We start from the raw sequence: 7,004 nt of genomic DNA on the forward strand, positions 1-7,004 counted from the left end.
TTTGTGTACACATTTCAACATTATCCTTTTTAAATATTTCACACTCACAAGGGTTTCTTACAATGCTCTGTTCCTTGGAAGTGTTCATCTCAGAAAGGAAGCAGTCCCAAAAAGTGCTGAGCATTCAGATTTCTTATTATTAGCTATTAATTAAAATACCCCTCAATAGAGACAATAGAACATGGAAACAAAACTCTGTATTTTGTTTGAACCACAGGACAATTAGACTATACATAATCAAGATAGAGAATGCCCTCCCTTCCATATTTCTAGTTCATTAAACACTGTACAGCTGTTCCCCTCTCTTCATAATCTGTTTATCCAACTAATAGTCTTCTCTCTTCATTTTCCTCCAGTGCTTTGGATGCATATAGAGAGGGGGTGGGGGTGGGGAAATTATTTATTTAGACTATTTTTCAGGGAAGTTCAAGGAGTTGTATAGTCACCCATACAGGAACTGACCCAAACCAAACCTGCTTAGCTTCAATAAGTGACTACTTCACATGCTGTTAGACCACTCTGCCCTGTGCTGCCAATGGTTTAAATGATTTATTTGTATTATAATTTGAGTCCAGCACCATTTCCCAGAGCCCTTCAAAAGCTGCCACTGTGCTGTGTCAGAAGGGAAAGATTGTGACCTATAAGGCAAGTCTGCTCTCAATGATAATATAGATTAAATCAAATAAATGTAACTTTTGTTCTGGCCCACTACTTCTTTGTCCTTACTCTGGTTCTTTTTCAGAGAGAGGCTCCTGGCAAACCACACTAGGGTCAAGTCCAACACTTTGTCTTAAAAAGTTGAACATCCACATTGGAGAAGACAAAAGGATTATAACGGAAAAGGATTATAACGGAATCCAAGGCAATCTTTTTTCTGACCTGGTGTCACTTCCAAATAGGTGGTAAGTTATCACTATTATTGATAACTTATTGATCATTGTTGCTGTTAAAAAGGATCTAAATGCAAGGTCCCTGGGCACCTAAACTATTAGAAAATTAATCATTACAAAATAAGCATTTATAACAAAATATTGTAAACCTCTGACTCTCAAAACGCTGGATTTCTCCTGTTTATTAAACTAAACTATTTTTCCAGCCTGACCGCTTGTGTTTGTCTATTATGAAAAAGAATCCAAGAATAGCTGAGAAATCCGCTTTGCATATGGATTGGGTTAAGTTCATAGGGGTCTATTGTGTTGTCTCAGGCATCTATTGTCTCATTCACCTATTTAGGTATTTATATGGATGACCTGGTCCCAGTGATATGGAAGGTACTGCATTCTTTCTGAGCTGAGATTGTATTAAAATGCATTCAATCATCTGGATGTTTTGGCTAGACATGGGTGACGGTAATGACTTATTGTAGTGTAATCAAGGCATATGGGACCCAATGGAGTAAACAAGGAGGCCAGTTCCTGGGTTAAGAGCCTTACATTCTCATGCCAAGCAAGGAAAAATAAAGTAAGTAGAGAGGAGCAGGAAGTGGTGGCCCAATTGCACGCAATGCAGTTGTACATTCACTGAAAGAACCTAAGAATATGGCAGCCATGTTGCTTGATCAAAATCCATTTACTCCATTTTGGGGTTGGCAACAGATGCCTCTAGAAGATTACAAAATGAAAAGAAGCTGATAGCATTTTCCTGTTATTTTTCTCCCCAGCATCTGTCAATCAAAAATATGCTGCCTCTGAATCTCAGTAAAATAACATATATCTTCCAGGCTTTCAAGCTATAAAATAAGTACACAAAGCCTCCAGCAGGATTAATGTGCCTGTTCTCTCAGAAACCAAAAATAATTATTTTAAAAATGTGTTTCCAAAATCCCCCCAAAATGCCCATTCTAGTCTTGTCTTATGTGGACCTTGGTCGAATTTCCAATCTTACCCATTCACAAACTGCACCAATTCTGGATCCAGACTTATTCATGTGTAATGTAGACCATGACCAACTTTGACAAAAATAATGTTCCTCCAGGCAGGAAGGGGAAAAAAAATTATTAAAGTATTGCTAGTAATCATCTAGGTATAGAATTTGCAATGATATGTTGTAATTTATTTTTGGGAGTTCTTCCAAGCATCCATACCCTCTTCCAAGATATTTCATTTCTCCTTTACTTTTTCCAGAACTCACACTCAACATTCCATAATCACTGAGCATCCTCAGTACTACCTGAATAGGTCAGGGTTTTTTTCCCCCCCAACGGTGTTTCCTCTCTTTGAGTTTAATCTGTATATGTCTACAAATCTCAGGATTCCTGAATTCCTATAGGTATCTGTACAGAAGAATCTACTAGGGGAATAAAAAAAGGCAAGATGGTGATACACACAAAAAAGGGTGGGACTTCAAATGCACAATTGTGGCCAACATTTTAACATTTTTAAACCCCCTTCCTCCAAGGGTGCCTCTGTATTTTTCCTTATTTCACAGTTACACCTCTTTATTTACAAAGAAAAAAACAAAATCTTTCCTTCATTAATTTCTGTAAAGGTATGCAACTTTTTGGACAGGCACTTGGTCATGAATGGCATGCCAGGAGACATATTACATAAAGGGGTAGAATTTTTTAAAATCAAAAATTAAATTCTATTTAAATGCCTTTAAAATATATATTAAAAGCAGTTAATAGTCTGTCTCCCATAGTTGCTGGGAGTCAGGTGGCATATAAATGTAATACTTTAGTATGGTTGGTCGCACAGTCAGCCAGATGTTTAGATTGAATTTGGCATTTTTATCCACCTATCGAGTCCTTCCCAAGGACCTGGGATAGGCAGATGTTGTTTGATGGTGTTAGTGGCATCATTGCAGGATGTAAGCTGTTCCAAGTAAGGCTGCCTTTTGCAATGGACTGATGGTGATTTTGTCAATGTCGATGGTCATCAAGTGGTGCTCCAGATGTTTGGGACTGCACCCAAGGTGCCTATTGGTACTATCTTTGCTTTCTTTTGCCATAGTTGTTCTACTTCTATTTGCAGGTCTTTGTATCTTGTGATTTTCTCCAGTTCTTTCTCTTCTATTCCGCTGTCTCCAGGTATTGCAATGCCCACCTTCCAGACTTTTTTGTCTTTCTTATCAACAATTGCTATTATTATTAGTAGTAGTAGTAGTAGTAGTAGTAGTAATAGTAGTAGTATTTGATTACTTACTATGTATCCAATAATTTCCACTTTTTGTCACATTAAAATTACAATTCATCAGCAACTTTTGTAGGAGCTCTGTGGAATGTTTTGGAGGACACAGATAGCCCAGAGGTTGTGCACCTTATAAAATGTACTAAAGTTAACAAAGAACAATGCATTCTTTGAGGAAATGTGTTGTATATTCACTTCAAACAGTACAATAAATTTCATTGGGAGGCCAGACTCATTAATACAGATGTTGTAATAACATTGCAAAAGGATATTTTTCACACCTAGAGTGGTATGGTATCTGTGGGAGTTCCAGAAGAATTAACAAGCCCTTTTACTCTGGAAGCTGAACAAAATGATGATGAGGCTTGCAATTTTACTCAATCATCATATAACAGTCTTCCTCCATCTGGTGATCTCAGATGCATTGGAGTAAAACTCCTATTGACCATGCTGATAGGATTGTGGGAGTTGTAATTCAATGCATCTGGATAGTACCCATTTGCACAGATTTGACATTTAGGAAGAGATAATGTTTTTTAAAAAATCAGCAAAGTTTACATTTTATCTATCTATCTATCTATCTATCTATCTATCTATTCATTCATTCATTCATTCATTCATTCATTCATTCATATATCACATTTATATGGCTGCCCATCTCACACAAAGCGACTCTTACATACTTCCGTTTTTTAAAATAGGGTTCTTATTCATGCCTTAGCCATTCACTGTAAGATTCTCTCCATTTAATTAAAAGTAAATGATGCTGTCCAGTGGCTCAGGATTTTTTTGTTAAAGGTCAGCATCTTTTAGCACTGAAGTTACGCCTTGAGTTCAATGGAGTCCCAAGAACCTATGCACAATATTGCAGTCATGCTGATTTTATAAGTAGTGATGTATTATGTATTGCTGCTGGAGGTGCATGTTGTATGGGAACACTGGTTGCACTTTTTTAGCAGTTCTACTTCCTTGCTATAAACCTGGGGAGCATCAGGTTCATGAAAGCTGTACACAATAATTAATGAACTCCTATCATTCAAAAACTATACCAATAGTTGTATTGGTCAATGCTGGATGGAATTTGGACTCTGATTTACAGAAAGAAATTCTGTTTATTTGAAGAAATGAAGGATTTTATTTCAGGACAAGATAACTGAGCCAGATTTTAGCACTTTGTGGCAAGATAACTGAGCTAGATTTTAGCACTTTGTGGCAGCAATCCTGTGCTATAGGCAATGTTGTGTCAAACCACAACATTGAAAAAATGATGAAATGTGCATCATGGTATCACAATGCAAACCCCATCGTTTCATACAGTACTTCAATACTGATATCAATTATGTACATCATGTGGTTTGTGTCACAACATGGCAGTGTTATGTTTCAACACTTGGCCCCCTTGCCCTTCCACAAATGGCTATGCCTGTGCCTCATTGATTTCAGTGGGATTCTACTCCTGCTTAAGGAATGACATTTTGACTTGTGTTGTGCCACCAATGAATTTCAAAGGCTCCTCCTTATCATTCTCCCACAGAAATCATTTGGGCCTGAAAAGTTCATGTTTGGCTCAAACTCTCACTTTGCATGCCATTCCCAGGTTGTGCTGGTGGTCTCTTTGCATGCCGTATGGCCTGTTTCTGCTGCTCCGGCTGCTAGGCATAGCTAATTCTATACAACTGATGAATGAGGAAAATATTTATGGAATTTGCAATGTACAGTGTATGCATGTCTCTCTCAACTCTGAAAAATAATCTTTTAAAAAAGCAGGTTAAACAAAACCAGCAGAGCCTAGGGATTATTCTATCAGTGGTAGACTGTTTATGCCAGAAATTGTCACACTGAGATTCAGATCAACACATCATCTCCATCCAATGTATAAAATCGTATCTAAATAATCCACTAAATTTCACAAGATAGGATTCTCCCACTTCCAAAAAAACTGCCATTAGCATGAGAATCAACTAGCTGAAGTCTTTAGCAAGTTCTCATCAGGTTTGAAAAGCTACCTCTATCAAAGTCAATAACTGAGGATTGGCAATTCTGAACATGAGTCATGCTGCTGACCTTCCATATATTTGAAAAGTGCAATAATCCAATCTGAGTGCCTGGCAGATGAGTGAATGCAATGGAATTTACAGCTTTCCCCAACCTGGTGTCTTCAGATATCTTGCAACTACAACTCTCAGAAGGTCTGGGGTGTGAAAATATGAAATGGTTAGAAGTATACAGGTTTCCAGGTTATCCTCTGGAAACACCACAGCCACAAAATTCAATGAATGGTGCATAACGGAAGCATCCTCTGTTGCCATTTCTAACTCCACTCAATTTTGATCTGCCTGATGTGCAGTTCACAGTAGAATGTATTAGTAGTTCACCATTTCCTTAATATTAGGGAGGCCCATAAATATCATTTTTCTGAAGCAGCGCCAGTATTATAGAACTCCCTGCCCCCTGACATCCAAACAGCTCTTATCTTAAAAGGCTTCAAGAAATTATTAAAAACAGTACTGTTCAAAAGAACCTCTGATTTATAGATGACTCCGTCGATTTTTATGGCTTTTGATGGCTTGTTTTAGGATTTTATCTGTAGTTTAAATTATTGTTTACGGTTATATGAATTTTGTAACATGGACATTTTATTGTTGAGAAAAGTCTCTCAATATATAAATAAATATCAACATGGTGACAGAGGATATGGGTAAAACAAAAACAAAAATTAGGAATTAAAGACCTCAGTGAAGGAAGCCAACCAGAAAGTGAACAAAGTTCATAATCATCCAGCTCAAGGGTTTGATTGCACAATAGTGGCGGCCATCTTTATTTTTTTTACTCTTCCTGCAGATACCCCTAGTTTACTTAGAAAGGAACTTGGGCAGCATTTTTTAAAGGAAAGTAGCCCTTGTCCAGACCCCAGTTGAAGAAGTATAGTTCAATCTTTGAAATGACCAGCTGGATCAATGCTTTTCATATAAGACACTAAAACTGATCAGGTAAAATATAACCCTAGTAATTATTTGAAGTTTGGGGTTCTCCACAGACTCCCTTGACTTCAACAGATAAAAAGACAAAAAAATAATTAATATTGACATAGGATGGAATGGGAAGAAAATTGAGCAGTGCTCCGATGGACATTCTGCTCTGAGGGTTCTCAAAGTCTTTTAATGGCCCTGAAGAGAATAACCCAGAGGAGATTTATGGAGTGAAAAAGGAACCTGCAGATGGGGGGGAGGGGGGAAGCTTAACACTTTCAGTTATAGTGAAAACAAGTCTCTCCCCTTGCAGCTGCTTTTTCTCCTATTTCCCTCTCCCACCCATACAGTTTTTCAGAGAGCATTAAAATGGATTATTAGGAATAACTTTAAATCCCTTTTTGGCTGTAAATGTTACAGGTAACCTCAGACATGTAAAAATTGAGAGTCTTCTGTGGTCTGATCAGATCTGGGTTTCTTCATGCAGAATACAACTTTCTGTAGTTTTTACTACTTTTTTTTTAAGTTACAGCACATCCCTTGAGCCATCAAAAAGCTGTGAAACTCTGGGTCCAAATTCATCATTTTGCTATGAGACTTGAAAGGAATTTCAAAAAAAAATGTTTACTGGAAGTTAGCAGCTACTTGAAATTGAACTTTTCCTGTGTGTATACATTACCATGCTCTGATCCCACAGGAATTATACACAGATATCCAGCTCGACTGATGGAAAACATGATCAGGCACAGTTGGCAAACTTCATCCAACCAGAATGACTTCAGTGCCAGAAAGGGTGAGGCTGTTTCCAAATAAATTGGATGTTCTGCAGATGACATTCACTGATGCTCATTCTGGACGCTCTGTGGAAGAACTCCACCCATCAGTTCCGACTAGTGTTTCTCAACCT

Source organism: Python bivittatus, unplaced genomic scaffold, assembly GCF_059951505.1.
Source record: "Python bivittatus isolate LINGU-HERP-01145 unplaced genomic scaffold, Pbiv_v1 ctg000570_np1212, whole genome shotgun sequence".
Classification (NCBI taxonomy): Eukaryota; Metazoa; Chordata; class Lepidosauria; order Squamata; family Pythonidae; genus Python; species Python bivittatus.